This window comes from Geospiza fortis, unplaced genomic scaffold (assembly GCF_000277835.1).
Source record: "Geospiza fortis unplaced genomic scaffold, GeoFor_1.0 scaffold40, whole genome shotgun sequence".
NCBI classification, from domain to species: domain Eukaryota; kingdom Metazoa; phylum Chordata; class Aves; order Passeriformes; family Thraupidae; genus Geospiza; species Geospiza fortis.
The window spans coordinates 27,225,434-27,240,878 of record NW_005054297.1 but is presented as its reverse complement, the minus strand read 5'-3'; the positions used below and the strand labels follow the sequence as shown (position 1 = coordinate 27,240,878).

General features: G+C 40.5%; 1 long non-coding RNA gene across 2 annotated transcripts; it reads left to right on the top strand.

The window, feature by feature from the left end:
• Positions 1 to 4,691: 4,691 nt before the first annotated feature.
• On the top strand, positions 4,692 to 11,841 carry LOC115949571. Of its 2 annotated transcripts, XR_004083015.1 has the most exons (4): positions 4,692 to 4,812; positions 6,187 to 6,272; positions 9,341 to 9,378; positions 11,298 to 11,841. It is a non-coding gene; the product is annotated as an uncharacterized LOC115949571 (long non-coding RNA). The 2 variants fall into 2 exon arrangements; XR_004083013.1 differs by lacking the exon at positions 9,341 to 9,378.
• The last annotated feature ends 3,604 nt before the right edge of the window (positions 11,842 to 15,445 follow it).

The window sequence follows — 15,445 nt, the reverse complement described above, 5'->3', positions numbered from 1 at the left end:
TATATTCTTATATATATAAGAATATATAATATATTCTTTATATATTATTATATATATATGAAAGAATTAGACTATTGAAATACAAGTTGTGCAATCCTTGTTTAATTATTTCAAGATATAAGTACACTGAAATGTATCAATCAGTCTCTACATAAAATCATTGTTAAGCGTGAGTCTATACACAGACCATTACTATAATATAAAAGCAGTTTCCAAAACACGTACAAATTCTTTTAATAAAGATACATATTTCTATTAGCCCATCAATTATATTCTGGGTTCTGCTCATTTACACTTGTACATTTGAAATTCAAATGGAACTGTAGTAGGATAACACCTCTGAAGCTGCTTTTAACTAGAAAGCCTGAGAAATCCTTGCTGATGCCCAGCAGGAGGTTTTCATTCAGCCCCTGGAGCAGAACCTCATTTTCTCCTTGAACACTGCCAGGGCTTTTTCTTGAATATGGAGGTGCAGGGCATGCTTCTAAGTAATGAATGAGAACTGCTGGGCAAGGCACAAAAGCTTCCACATTGAAAAAACATCTAGTTCATGTTACTGTCCCTAGGTGTGCATGTCTTTATGTGCCTAGCACACAATAAATAATCTCTTGTGGTTGAAAAATACCCAGATATTTGATACGAAAAATGCAAACATCAAAATTATGTGTTTTTTTCTTTTTAGACATCAGACTGTCATGAAACAAAGACTATGGTGATATTTAACATACATTTCATGTCGCTGCCTAATCTTTCTTTGCTGTGCTGCCTGTGCTTTAATCCCCACTCTGTCATATTTGCCCCACTGCACAGACCCTGGCAGTGCAGGTACACAGTGTCGCTGCCCTTGCCCTCTGTCCCTGTGTCCCTCTGTCCCTGGCACCTGCAGTGCGACAGGGACAGTCCTGCAGTCCTGCTCCAGTCTGGAGCAGCATCCCTGCTGTGCAAAGGGCTCCAGACCCCAGCACCATCCCCTATACCCCACGTGTCTCTCTGTGGTGGCAGGGTGGCCCATGTGGCCTGTCCTTGCCTGGGGGATCCAGCCCTGCTGCACTGGGTGTGTGCCCATCACCACAGTGGCTGCCTGCCCTTCCCTTGGTGACATATCCGTCCCTTGCCTGTGCCAGTGTCCCTGGTGCTGGCCTAGCCTGGTCCCCACACTGTAGCAGGGTGGCAGCCTCTGCAGGGGTCCTTGGAGAGCTGGCTCCAAGTGAGGCCCAGATCTGTTTCCCTGCATTTCATAAGTCTGCTGGAGACTGCCCACTGGCAATTGAATTATTTGTCTTCAGGAAACTGGAGTTGTAGGGAGCCTCACTTCCTGGGTTCCAGCTGCCATTTGCTGCTTCAGGGGGTCTTTGTCTGAAAAGATGGATCCTGGGCAACACCTGTGCTCTTCAGGGTCTTCCAGTTCATGAAATTGATCTGAGTGGGACATTCAGGTCTTTTTCTAGAGTTGCTTTTTCTATGGCTCACCAAGTAATTTTGTTGAGATTTGGTTTTTTTGGTGCTGGTAAAAGATATGGAACAAAGGAGCCCCAAACAAAAATCTGTCTGGCATGCCTGTCAGAGATGCCTTGATTTCTGCCAATCCTCCAGCTGCTGGTTCCATCTGTTGTCTCCTGATTTTTTTTTTTCATTTGTAACCACCTTAGGGCACAAGCCACTTCTGTGTGTGAATCTAAAGGGACTGGTATGACACAATAGAATTCCTCAATGCTTCAGCAATACTACATATAATATTAAAAATGCTCAGCAAGAGATTTCCAGTATATTTCCAACCACATCTGAAATAAACTTCTCATTAATGAATAATCAAGAATATCAGTGTTCCTTACACTCTAGTTAAACATATGTGGCAGCTCTGATTTTTGTACTGGAGCATCTTTATTGTCATTTTAATAGTTTTCTTTTACCCAAACATCCCTACAGGGCACTTTCAGAGCATTTGACTGGCAGTGCCTGCCTGTGCATGCCCACTGGCACATGCTGATCTTCTGAGTAAGAGCTGAGCTGGAGAACACTGGCTTTGAATCATCAAGAGTTACTTGTTCATCAACATTTTGCTGCTGTCTTCTCTTGACCCTTCAGCTGCTCCTCCCAGTGTGACTTGCCCCAGTCTCTCTTCCTCTTCGCAAATGGGAAGTCTCTCTTCCTCTCAAATGGGAGTCTGGTCTCCCATTTTCCCTCCTCCTCCCTTTACTTTCCCACAAGCCACATTTTTTCGTGCTCTGTCATGCAGGGCTGGGAGTGCACGCAGCCTCTGCCAGGCACATCCAGGGGCTGGTCACAGCCTCCTGCTGTCACTGCAGTGCTGTGCTGGGCTGCCTTGCACACAGCACACACAGCCAGGCTCGAAGGCTGGCTTCATCCTCAAGCTCTTGTCTTCTGGAATAATGTAACCTTTGAAAATAGCAGTGCACTTGAAGTGTTATACTTACACAAGCAATGCCATGCTTGCTAGGTGTGCTGATGTTGCTGCTGATTTGCACACCTTTAATTTTGTTGTCTGTATTTATGCTACGCAAACTTCTTTCACAACTGATGGTGGTCCACAATTCTCAAAGTAAAAGATCACCCCACTACTTGGCATGCTTGTATTTTGTGTAGAAAAAGCCTAATAAATCACAGAAAGAGAGAAGATGGGAAAATACAGCTGCTGTGTCATTGTACTGCAGATTAAATCACATGATTTCAAAATTTTCAGCTGCATCAAGAAGAGCAAAGTCAGTAAAACACATTGCAGAAGTACATGCAGTTTTGAGGCAGACTCATGGTGGACATGAGGGCTTTCTCAGGCCTAACAAATAATCTCTCTGGTTGGAGAGGTCTGTTTGAGAGATGGAGGGAGATATGAGGCAGCACATGGTCTGCTTTTTCTATCTGTGTAGGTTTGGTTGCTTATTTTATTTTAAAAGAGCTTCAAAATGAGCAACATATATCCTCCGCCTAAGTGAATAATTTTGTTTCAGTCCATAGTGTGGCATCTCAATTTCAGCTGCAAAGACTTTGGCTCAAGATGCCAGGCCCTGTGCTAGAGCAGCTGAGATGTGGACATGTGCTCCTCTGCCATCCCTGCTGTGGAGAGGGGGAGGTCAGGAAATCAAATGTTGGGATTAGTAACACAATACACCACAGTAGGCAAATTCACCAGGGCTCATCTGTTGGAGCCTGAACACTTCTGAGAGCATATTTAAAGCCTTTTGCTTTGGTGTGGGGTTTGGGGTTTTTAAAAATTGGTTTGGTTCCTTGGTTTTTTTTTATTTCTTTTTTCAGTGGACTGAGCTCCTCTATGGATTTCACTCCAGGGAGCTGTGGAAGAGCTGGCCTGTTCTCATGGAGCAACCTGCAGGAAGACATAACAAAGACTAACAGAACTCTGAGGTAGATGACCTGCAGCCACATTAATTATTGATCATGTTAGCAGTTGATGAGTTGTGCTAAATTGATCTGTAGCAAGATAATGTGAATTAAAAGCTGCTTAAATATTTAGTTTTGGGCTCTTTCTATATGGCAGGAATTTGAATTAAAGGCTGCACAGGAGTCATGACTGGAATCAACTTTTCAGTAGAGACAAGCTGTCAGAATAAAAGGTGCTATCTAAATGTAAATCATGATTTCTTAGAGGAGGAATCTCTTGCAGGTAAACATTTTAATGGCGGACAAGAAATCTTTCCTCACAAAATTCTCTAAAGGTAGGATGATAGATTAATATTTTCTTGTTATTAGTTTAATTCCTCCATATTTTACTTTAATTAAATGCTGCTGCATCTGAGGTAGGGCACAAAGCATTGCAGGGAAAAAGAGAGACTAAAAGCCTGTAGGAAGTGAAGGAGGACTATTGGCTGAAACTCCATATGTTTGTTGCAGCACTGCAATGCTGTACAGCTGGAGCACAGCTTGAGTGAAATGAATCTGTAGATGACTGGTGAGAGGAAGTAAGGGGGCTAATTCTGACATTGGATACATATATGTGTGTGTGTATATATATATCAGGCAAAAGAATTTGCTGATGACTCTGCACAGGGGCTTCTAACAGAAGGGAGCCAGTGCCCTGAGCTAACATGCCTTTGCCAGTGAGATAAGTCCCACTGAAGAAAAATCACTTCCTCTGAAGAAGAGCTGCTCAGATCCCCTCAGCATGCTCAGATCCTACTGCATTGCCTCACAAACTATTTTGAAAGACTTTATGATGTCATTAATAGAGTTTTGAAGGCTGACATGCATTCTTGGTTGGTTTAGGTGCTGCAGTTCCAAATAAATCCTTCCCTGGCTTCTCCCAGCCTTTCTCCAAAGAAACATCCTTAACGTAAAGCAGTCTTGATCCTTAAGTGGAAATGTGTTTTATCTCACCGGTTTAGTGCAAACAGGCTTGATTTATCTTTAGTGAGAAGAGAAGTCTCCTGCTTCTCCTACTGTGGTTTCTTCCTTACAGTTTGTCTCACTTCATTCCTTCATGTACCAGAGAGCACTTTGGTATTCAAGGGTATTTGTCTTGTTTTTTCTCACCCTTCACAAAGGCTGTCCTCTGCTTAACATGCACATTTTTTCCTTCAGAGCCATTTTCCTCTGTAGGCTCTCTGAGCTGGCCAGCTGCCAAACAGTAGGGTGAGCTGCATGAAAAAGCCTTGATCATTGACAGGCTGTCTTACAATTTCTTTCTTGTATTCAAGATGCAGATGGATGTTATTAGAAAGGTTTTTACTTCGAATGTGCGCAGCTTGTCCACATGGCTGAGATTAGTGCTCAATACTCATATAATGCTTTTCAGCCTCAAAAGGACTTTACAAGCTCCAGCCCTCAAAACACCCCCACAAGGTAGGTGCCCGAGTTTTGTTATGTGTGTTATAACAAGGAGGGACACATGTTAGTAACTTGTTCAAAGATGTATAGCACAGTGAGCATTGTAAAGGAAGGAATTATTTACACTTTCCTAATGTTCTTCTGTGATGTGTTCCTAGGAAAATAATAAGTTAAAAGACTTCACCATGGCAACATGCCTTCCCCCATGAAAAAAGCGATTAGTGACATCAAAAATTCAAATGTATCTCAGGTTATAGTACTACTAGATAAAAATGCAGCATTTCTAAAATTTATGAGGTCAAATATGCTACTGCACTAAACTTCAATTAATACAGCAGAACTGGAGCCTACAGGGATCGTCAAAGAGACTCAAATTTGATAGAAGATTTGGAGCACTTGCCTCAAACCATACTTCAAAACAGAGGGAAATGATTATAGGAAGAATGATGAAAAATGCCTTCTCAGTTGAAAGGACAATGCAGGATTATTTTTTCCTCTCCTTTGACTGCATGATTATAATTAAAACAGCTCCAGTAACCTGAACAGTCCCAGTATGAACTCCCTTCCACTGAAAGTTCTTGTAATATTGTACCTCACCTTAGTGAGGCTGAAATAAGCTGTAGCAGCAAAAGATATCTTTGTAACTATGTATTTACACTGAGCTTCTACTGGCATGAGTGTGCTGACATGCATTACCTTGCACAGACAAACCAGTGGAAGTTCCCAGCGTTGACCAGCACAGGTAACCTGGCCAGGGCCACTCTGGGATGTGGTTTCCAAACTAAGTGGGCAAGACCTCAAAGCTGTCTGATAATCATCATTTAAGGTCTTTGTAACCTCAGTGGGCTTTAGGGCCTGCAGAGGTAGCTGGGAAAATTGGCTTGGAAAACAGCAGCCAGCTTGGCCCCATGAGGAACAGTTGATGAGGCTGTGAGATGGTGAGACTCCTCTGAACAAACCAGCAGGGGCTGGCTGGGGCAGTCCACAGGCACAAGGGTTTGCTCCACAGACATACACCCACCTTATGCTTACTGGGTAAACAGATTGCAAATAGCATGTCTAGCCCAAGCCTTGAGGAGGGTAAAGCTTGATGGGCTAAAGCAAATATATATTTTAATTCTGTTCCCTCTTCCCTATTTTTTGGGAAGCTTTGCTGTCTTTCAAATTATTGGGGTCTTTTCACAGAGTGAATACTTGCATAGTTGTGTCAATAGAATGAAGGACTCTGCAGCATCTCAGGAAAGATGTTGAGTGTGACCGAACTCTCTGGTGTGTCATGTAGGACTGCATGGTTGGTGCTGCATACAGTAGGGTGAAGTATTGGAATGGTATAAACTGCTATATATGCTTTTTTAACCCCCCAAAACGTTTCTTTTTTTTTTCCCCCAGAATACTTTGACGTTCCATCTTATCTCCCTCTTGTTTCCCTGAGAAAGGTATCTGGCCCCATAAAGCACTCTGGAGAAAAGGGAAAAGTGAGTAATTTTTTGGTTTTATGACTACTATACAGTGTTTCAGGTAAATTCAGGGAAATGATGGGCACATAAATTAGTGAAATTTTTCTTAAGGGAAATTATAAGTGGAACAAGTTATCACATTTTTATGGTTCCTACATCCTAGGCCTTTAGTGCCAGCTACCTGATTTCACTTTATAATTGTGCGAGTGAGTGCATCTAGGCCAATTAAGTCTTTTCAGTTGCTTTCAAAAGAGTTGCAAATGCCTGCTAGAAGATGGAGATACCATGTGATTTAACTTTAATCATTTGGGTTGAGATTAAGAGATGTTTTTTCAGGGCCATGACTTCCCTGTGTAGTTTTGAAGAAAAGACATACATGTGCTCATACTGTGAGGTATTTTAATGAATAGCTCAAAGCTATACATTGCTTTGGATATCTTCAGTACTTTTATTTCTCTTTAAAATTTACTGAAACAAAGATCTGCAAGCGCTGCAGAATGGGTTCAGGCCACTTTTTTAGTCCGGTTTTTCTCAAATGCCATCAAATCTTCATCCACCTAAAAATTCCTTTCTTATTTTCCACAAGATTAGCCTTGGAACCTTCAGGTTTGAGGCTCCCACAAAGAAAAGTGTGACTTAATTCCCACATGCCCAAATCTTTTTAAGATCTAACCACAGTAGGAAAATACTTCCCCTAACTTCAGTATTGGTCTCCACATTCAAATGAACTGAATAGCTGTAGCATTATTGATGGTTAAAAAAAAATTATATTTTTTCTTTAAAGGCTCCTCTTTGCCCTGTGAAGGTCTGCTATATGTGATTTTAATCAATTGTATTTATATTGACCAGGAGTATCAACCCACTATCAGGGTCAGAGATTTATATATAAGGTGAGAAGGACCCTCACTGGGAGTGTATTAGTGATGAGTGTGGGTTAAGGATTACAGGTACTTCAAATAAAACTTCAGAAAGTCTATTTGAAAATAAACAAAGTATCCAGGTAAATACTTGACTTCTGAAGCATTGAGAATATTTTTGTAACACAAGAGACCAAGACAGATTAATTAAAGCTGAAATTTTCTCCTGTGCTTCAAGTCCTCTGCTCCCTAGCAAGAGGAATCTAAGCTCATACCTGAATGCAGTAGTAATGCAAAGGCTCGAGGCAACATTGTTAGCTACTCACATCAACGGAATGAAGTTGCACAGCTCACTTCCACCTGAGAGAAGAAGTGTTTGAACAGTTCGTGCGTCGCTAACGAGACACAGATGTCGCCATTGGGCAAACAGGGGCAGGATTGTTTTGTTGTTCGTCATGCAGCTCTTCCCAGGGCACAGCTGAGTGCACCTTAGAGAGGTGGCTCTCTCTGGGGGCTTCAAGCAGTGCATTATTTTTCTTAGCTGGAGACCCTCCTCTGCAGCAGCACTGTGAGAACCCCCCAAAAGCCCAGCAGGGATCAGGGAGAAGGTGCTTAGCTCTTTTAAACAAGCAGGATTTTGTTGGTCTCATTGAAAGACAGGGGCTTTAATCAGATGAGGACCTGGGCTGTAAAACGAAGATACACTGAACAGGAGAATGATCCAGCCCAGCTCTTCTCCCACTGAAGAATCTGCTTCCTCATGTGAATGCTGCTCACACACAAGCAAGAGCATGTGGATGCCAATCTCCACCCTCCAGTTTATTTGCAGGAGGGTACTTGTGAAGTATTTCAAGACTTCCTTATCCCAAAGACTAAATACACAGGACTGTCTCCATTCCAGCTAGCTTGAGCTGAAGGAAGAGAGATAAAATTTAAATATGGATAAAATTTAAATAGGAGTGTGGCTACAGTGGCAGTGCACAGGGCTCTCATCATGCCGGTCAGGTGCCAGCACATGTCAGTAGCCTTGTAAGTGGCTAATAGAAAAATAAAAAAAAGAAAAAAAAAGGAAAATTCTTGGCAAATACCTTCCTCCAACAAAATCTTTGAGATTTCCTTTATTTTTCAAAAGTTACGTTCCAGAGAGTCATCTATTATTTTTCAAAAGTTACATGTTCCAGAGAGTCATCTATTTGCCACAAAGAGTTAATCTCAACTACCTCTTTCTGTCCAATTACTTCCCACATGTCAGTTTCTCTTCCTGACCTAGAAAACTTATTTACAAGATATACTTGGTTGGCTACAGATCTTCATCTGCAACTTCCCTCTGCTACTTGCTCTGCTAAGCACAGCAACAAAGACAGAGGCTTTATCTTCTTATTTTAATGTTTTTTCTAGAAAGGAAAAGTGAAACAGGCAGTGTGTTCCCATGTTCTTCTGCACGAGAAGGCAATGGTGCATGTTCTCAGCACAAATCAGTTGTTGCAGGGGTAGGAAGATAGTGTTTATCACAGCTAGCTGCTGAATGTTTAAGGAGTATTATGAGTATCTGTTACATAAATGAAACAAATAACAAAATTAACATAAAAACCCTGAGGGAAAGTGATAAGTTGTTGCTGTCTGTCTTAGATCCAAGAAACACAGGGAATACATTGTGTAAACTTCTACCTCAGAGCTAGTGACTGCTTAAGAGTGCAGTACTGCTTGTTTTTGTCTGGTCCTTCCCATCTCTGTTTTTGTGTTACTGGAGGATTTCTTGTGTTACTGAAGGACAACTGAGTTTTATCCTTGAATTTATCATTATGCATTTGTACAGGAGCTGAAGGTTACAGTGGAAATAGGCATCTCTTTGTATTAAGTTCATTACAAAAGGAAAGGAATAGAAAGTCTTAATTTTCACTGCTGTCATTAACAGAAGCTGTAGAATCTACGAAACACATTTGGTCATAATAGTATTTTGAACCTGAAGTGTGTAATTTTTTTAATGATCTGCCTATTAAGAATATTCTTTGAATACAGGTTCAGTAAGGAGCTCTGCACACACAAGGTCAGGCATATTGTCATTAAATTGTCCAGAATGATCAAAACAATTTCACAATGAGCTTAGGTCACCTTAGTAGTTTAACTCAGTGTCCATTGACCAGGAATAAGCTTTCTTTGGACAGAATAAAACTGGATTTTTAAACTCTTTTATTCCCATTACTGGATGGTTTCTTCCTGGAAGAATAGATGGAAGACAAATCGATGGAGTCTGGTATCGCTAATTTGTAAGTAACAAAAATACCAACTTTTATAGAACTCACTGAACTTAAAGCTGATTATATCCATTTAAATTGGTACCTAGTACTTGTCACATTATGATATAGGTGTGAATATGCTTTGCCAGGATATGTATGCACAGCAGAGAAACATTCACTTAAGTACACACCCACACATCCCCATATGCTTTGAACAGATCTAAATGGTGACTGAAGGATGAAGAAGGCTGAGCCACATAAACATTATCCACAATTACTATTAATTTCAAGGCAAAGCAATAATTCATAAAGGTTGTTAGGAAGCAATGTAAATGCAAATGCTCTTCTAATAAGTGCTGGCAGTATTATGTTGGAACGTGTTTGTGATTCACCACAGTGTGTTAAGCAGGGAGGAGCGTGGATGATTTCTGTGGAAGATGGTGACAAGAGTAAGGAGGTGAAAACTGACAGGAATGTGGCGTTTGGGGACTCGGTCCAAGGAACAGCTCTAGCATGGGCTGACTTAGCAGTGCAGTAAGGGCTTGGTGCTGGAGTGAGGATGGGCAATATCTGGAATAATTAATCAATAATTCATTATGGAAAAATGCTACCAGCTGTAAAATTAATTTGTAGAATAATGCCCTCCAGTAATGCCATGAGTTATAAATATATTCATATTTTTTAAACGTCTAGTACAAGCTGAAGACAAATGCTTCAATAATATAATATATAATATATAATATATAATATGTCATATATCATATCTGACTTTAGAAAAATGAAAATGTTTCTGATGGCAGCCAGTAAAAATTAGGCAATTAGTATAGAACCCTAGTACTGAAAACAGAGCACTGAGAGCAAAAGATCTTAATAACAATGTTAACAACTTTTTTTTCTCATATAAATATTTTATATCCTGGTGCAGGAATAAAGTTTCTATCTCCTATGTTTTTCATTTTCCCCGCAGAGCTTTACATGTTTTATTTATCATTCTGCATGATCTATTAGGTAACTTTATCACTGAGTGTTTTATGAAAAGCAGTATTGTTGGATAATAATGATCATCTGGCCATCTATCATTAATACATATGAATTATATTATTTTAAGGACTTAGCCAGCTTTGAATAAATAGTAATCCCATCTATATTTGACTTTTAGACAATTTCTACTTTTGATACTTTCGCACAATCATGTAATATTTGGGTTGTAGAAACTTCAAAAAATTATTTTAAATAATGCAATTATAGTTATTTCAGAAAGAGTAAGCTTGTGCTTTCTCTTAGGAAATATATTGGCCTAAGTGTAAAATAATGGAATGTAAGTTTGGGCTTTAATTTGCTCAGTAATTTAAATTTCAAAGGCAATGAGTAAGAATGAAATATTTTTTTCCTTATTTGGGATGTTGTTTACCGAAATACATTATTTAAAATATATGTGACACCAAATATACAGATCATGAAACTGTAATGACATACATTCCACAGCTGAAATTGTTCCTATGTATATCCTGCCTATATTAGTTGATGGATGGCTGTTTGGAAAGGATCGGAGTGAGTTTTTTAACCTATACATTATTCAGAAAGTGTCATCTATCTAAAACAACACTGGCTTTAGTCTCTCTGATACTTTTGCCACTGTGTAGCAGTTGCAATTTGAGACCCACACAGAGCACCTCTCCATGCTGGCAGCCTGTCCCAGAGCACACCAGGACCGAAGCACTGACTTATTGCTGTGTGCTTTGTACCATCCCACTGAACCAACTTCTTCCACCACACATCCTCATGTGCAAGAAATGCAATCTCACTGTTTCTCTCTGTGGTTCATTTTCTGTTAAAAAAAAAAAAACAACTCAGCAAAATGCTGCTGCTACTGTTACTAGAAACAGCTTTTTGCTGTGCTTCTTTATATCTCAGAAGTTTAGTTGCTAGTTTTGTGGCTCTTTTCACAGAAGGAGAAGCTGGGGCAGATGTTGACATGAGATCTGGAGCACACCTTCCCGGTGGGGGTACCAGGACAGAAGACCTCCTATCACCACTTTTACTCCTGACGGATGAGGAGCAGACCTGTACCGTGGTCACAAGCACAGAGGAAGTTTGTGTAGATGTTGCAGAGCTTCAGAAACACACGCTTGACCTTCAAGAGTTGCTGCTGATTTGTTCGGTGCTCACACAGTGTGCAGCACAGGCCTCCTGCTATGCCTCCTGGGTGCTGCTGCAGTACAGCCACCTTTCCTTTTGTTTGGGCACCTTTGTCAGTACAGCTGAAGGGAACACTGTGTGGACTGTGAATTCCTCTCCAAGATCATGTAAATACTTGGACAGTACATATTGCTTCTCTAGTATTAATCTAACTAGCTAAAGCTGGTTTGCATACATCTGCAGCTACAGCCGAAGTTTAATGATAAATATTCCCAAACGTAGCTATGCAAATAGTGGCAAATTCTGAATAAATACATGAAATGCATTATAGTAGTCAAAAATTCTTCCATTCTTCCTTCAAGAAAAAAAAAAAGGATGATTTTTCCTTTATGGTACAGGCCAGGTTCTCTTTTGTAACCTTCAGAATTTCATACATCTTATGAGTATAAAAGGATCATAAAACCTGGGGTAAACATTCATGGATTATTTTACTATGGTCTGTGTTAGTCCTCTATCCCACCCTCTGGATTAGAGGTGCAGAGTGGTTGTTCCATATTGTGCCCATACATAGGTGATTACTGGATGACAAATATCCAAAATAACAGAGGATATTATGTAAAAAATTAGCAGACAAAAACCACCCAAACAAACAAGCAAACTCACATACCCTTGATCATAATGCAAAAGGTACTAAAAACTGGAATTGCAAGTGGTAGTAATCCCAGCCATGAATAAATCCCAAAAGGTGAGAGTCATTCTTGGAAATGGTGCCACCCTAAAGAGAGAGCATAGAGGCTAATCTTATTTGAAGGATAAGATCACCTCCCCTTGGTAGTGGCCTTACTTGTGCATAAAAAAATTAATCTTTGACTTAAAATCCAACAAAATTGGCTTCAGCCCAGTCCAGAGGGGATGGCTACTCTTGTCAAGGTCAGCTCTGGAGGGGTTCACCAGGCCAATGCCTCTGTTCCCCTATAACTGTCTACCTCCATGAATAGTTATGGAAGTATCTTTTTATGGTTGCCAAGAAGGTGCCAGGAAAGATCTGGGAAGAAGAGGGGCAATCCTGAGGGCTGGAGTTTAACTGCATGAATCTGCTGCAGCTGTCATGCCATCTCCAGGAGATAGATGGAAACAAGTACCTACCCAAGAAATGGGAGAAAGGAACATTCCTGGGCTTATAACCATACAGACTGTATATAACTTGCTAAACTCCCTCAAAGCAGCAATGGCTTATTTTTTACCAGGGCAGACTGGTGCATCCCAAGCAAACCAAGCATTTAACTGTGGGTGACTAACTACAGATGTAATGAATTGGAAGCCATGTGGCTAAGCCAAGTGCAAGCTTTTAGAAATGTATCGTCTTGAAAATGAGGTTTAGCAAATGAACAAAATGCTCTCAGAACTGCTGAATTTGTTTTCTTAGCATTTTAGTAGCTGTTTGACCTGACCATTTCAAATTACCTCTTGAAAGAAATGGACACATTCAGGAGGGGAGATACGCTGTATTTCTAAGGCGAAATGCTTCTATAAAGTAACATAGCTATTACTTACAGCTATCCGAAAAGATATTATGCTGAGCTGTCGTATTTTGTGTTGCAGCCTTTCCATACTGTTGAAATATCAACATCATATGTACTGCGTGTGTACAGTTAACTCTTGGTTTCCTGGTGTAAGATGGGTAGGAAACCTGTGTAATGTATTAACGTGACCAGAAAAACACCCCCCTTCCCCCCTCAAAAAAACCCCACTCCATTGTGAATTAGGGTAAGACTAGGTAACACCTGAAGACTATTATCTAGCTTGAAGAGTAACCAATAAGCAAAATGAAAGGCATGTCCTGGTATATATGTGTATTTTAAATCATACTGATTTTTTGTTGAAGCTGGAAAACAGGAAGACAGTGAGACTAAGAGAAAATGTAAGTTGCAAAAACATTTGATACCATAAATTATGTTTTGTTGAATACTTGTAGTGAAAAATGTGGGTTTCTGGAGATAATTGCATGTTTTCTCAAGTAATAACTGTCCTTATTCCAAATCTTGATGATTATTTACTGATTTATTGTTGGTTTTTTTTTTCTATTCAGAAATAACTAGACTGATTTCAGCAAGAGAAAAAGCCCAGCATAAAGGACATGCTAGTATCCGCCATGGAGGATATGAATAATCAGAAGTATTTGCATTATACAAATATGTTGCTTACAGACACTAAAAAAGGTGTTAACACAACACATCCTTAAATATTATTGAGACATTGTTAAGTATATTTGTACATAGTTCTCTGTGTACAATTCCCTTCTTTCATTCATTCATTCCCATTTATAACAATTCATGAAGCGTGTGCTAGGCCTTTGACACAGACCTATAACCATTGAGATTTGTGACACTGATCAGAATACAATGAGAGCCCTGAAATCCCATTCTCTGAAGTGAAACATCCCTATGAATCACAGGTATTGTGTTACCAGACAGCACAGCAAAAAATTAACCAGAGCAAAACGCTCGACTTGGTGCTGTTACAGCTAATAGGTCTGAAATGAAAGATAATTGCATATTAAAATAGAGTGGGTAGCTCTGTTTTGATGTAGAGATATAAAGATGTCAGGCAAGCTAGGCTGCTGCTGCAGCAGGGAATGGGTGCCCTGAAGTGATTGAGGAGTGAAGCCTGAGAGAGCATTCCTCACATTCCTGTGGCACTCCTCCTATACATATGCCCCCAAAAAAAGGGAATTCCAGCACTCCGGATTGGTAAACTGAGCTTCAGAAAAGCTGGCACTTTTCTATAGCTGCAGGCTTGATTCATTTGAAGGAATTATTATCATCTCTGGATGATGAACACGAGGCATATTTAAACTGTTATTTTTTAGGGCAAAGGACATGACATTTCTAATCTGTTACTAAAAAAAAAAAAAAAAGAAAAAATCCCCCATAAGGACTTCTAGTAAGCACCAAAAGCACCAATAAGCTAGATGTAGAGAATGTGGAGCACTCCCTAGTATTTTCCCATGATCTGCCCAGAATAATTGGTATTACTGCAAAAATATTTTGCTGACACATCTGAGTGGGATTAGCCCAAAGAGCTATCCTTGTTAATGAGCCATATCTAGAAATTGAGTAGGTTTAGTAGATTACTGTCTGAAGACACAGCATTTTTGAGAGCCACTTACGTCTAAAAGTGTAACATATTTTCTCCTGGGACTAGCAGTGTATGTTTTGTAAGGAAAAGATGGTTAGCCCTGGGAAATTTCACAAATAAAAAAATCAAATAAAGATGACACTACCTTACTTGGAATTGAAATGTGACTGCTAGTGACTGGGAATTAAACAGATTTATTAGTGTTGACATTATTTACATTGCGTGATCCGTATCAGCGAAGGGTACACATCACTTGTGAAAGCAAATACACTAATAGTATTACCCCGCCGCTAATGGCACGCTAATAATACTTCCATGCTCCGCGTTTGTCAGGCTGCTGCTGAGACGTGCTCGGTGTCGTGGTAAACAAAGAAAATCAGCCATGTTGCGAGACCCTTTATTCTTTAAAAACTTAAGTTCACGTGAGGAGCATCCGCCGCTAGATAACCCCCAGAACAGTGATAAATTAACGATTTCACACCCCTCCCTTCCTCGTTTTTACCCCATATAGCAATGGCAGAGGGGACAGCCAGCTGATACGGATTACTTTGGAGAAGCGTGACAACAGGTGGCCTCCCCGAAGTCACTAGACTCGGCAGATCAAGTCTTTATTTATTTATTTATTTATTTTTGGCGTCCAGCTTGCCCATCACTGGTATCGGTGACCAGAGAGCACCGCCGGAGCTGCGATGATGCGCGGCGTCCCTCGGGACCATGGCGGCGGCCGCTCAGACTTGTTTTTTGGTGGTTAAACCGGGCAAGGACGTGTTCCCAGGGGAAGGATGCTGAGGCACCGCCGCCGGAGGGGACCCCGCCGGCC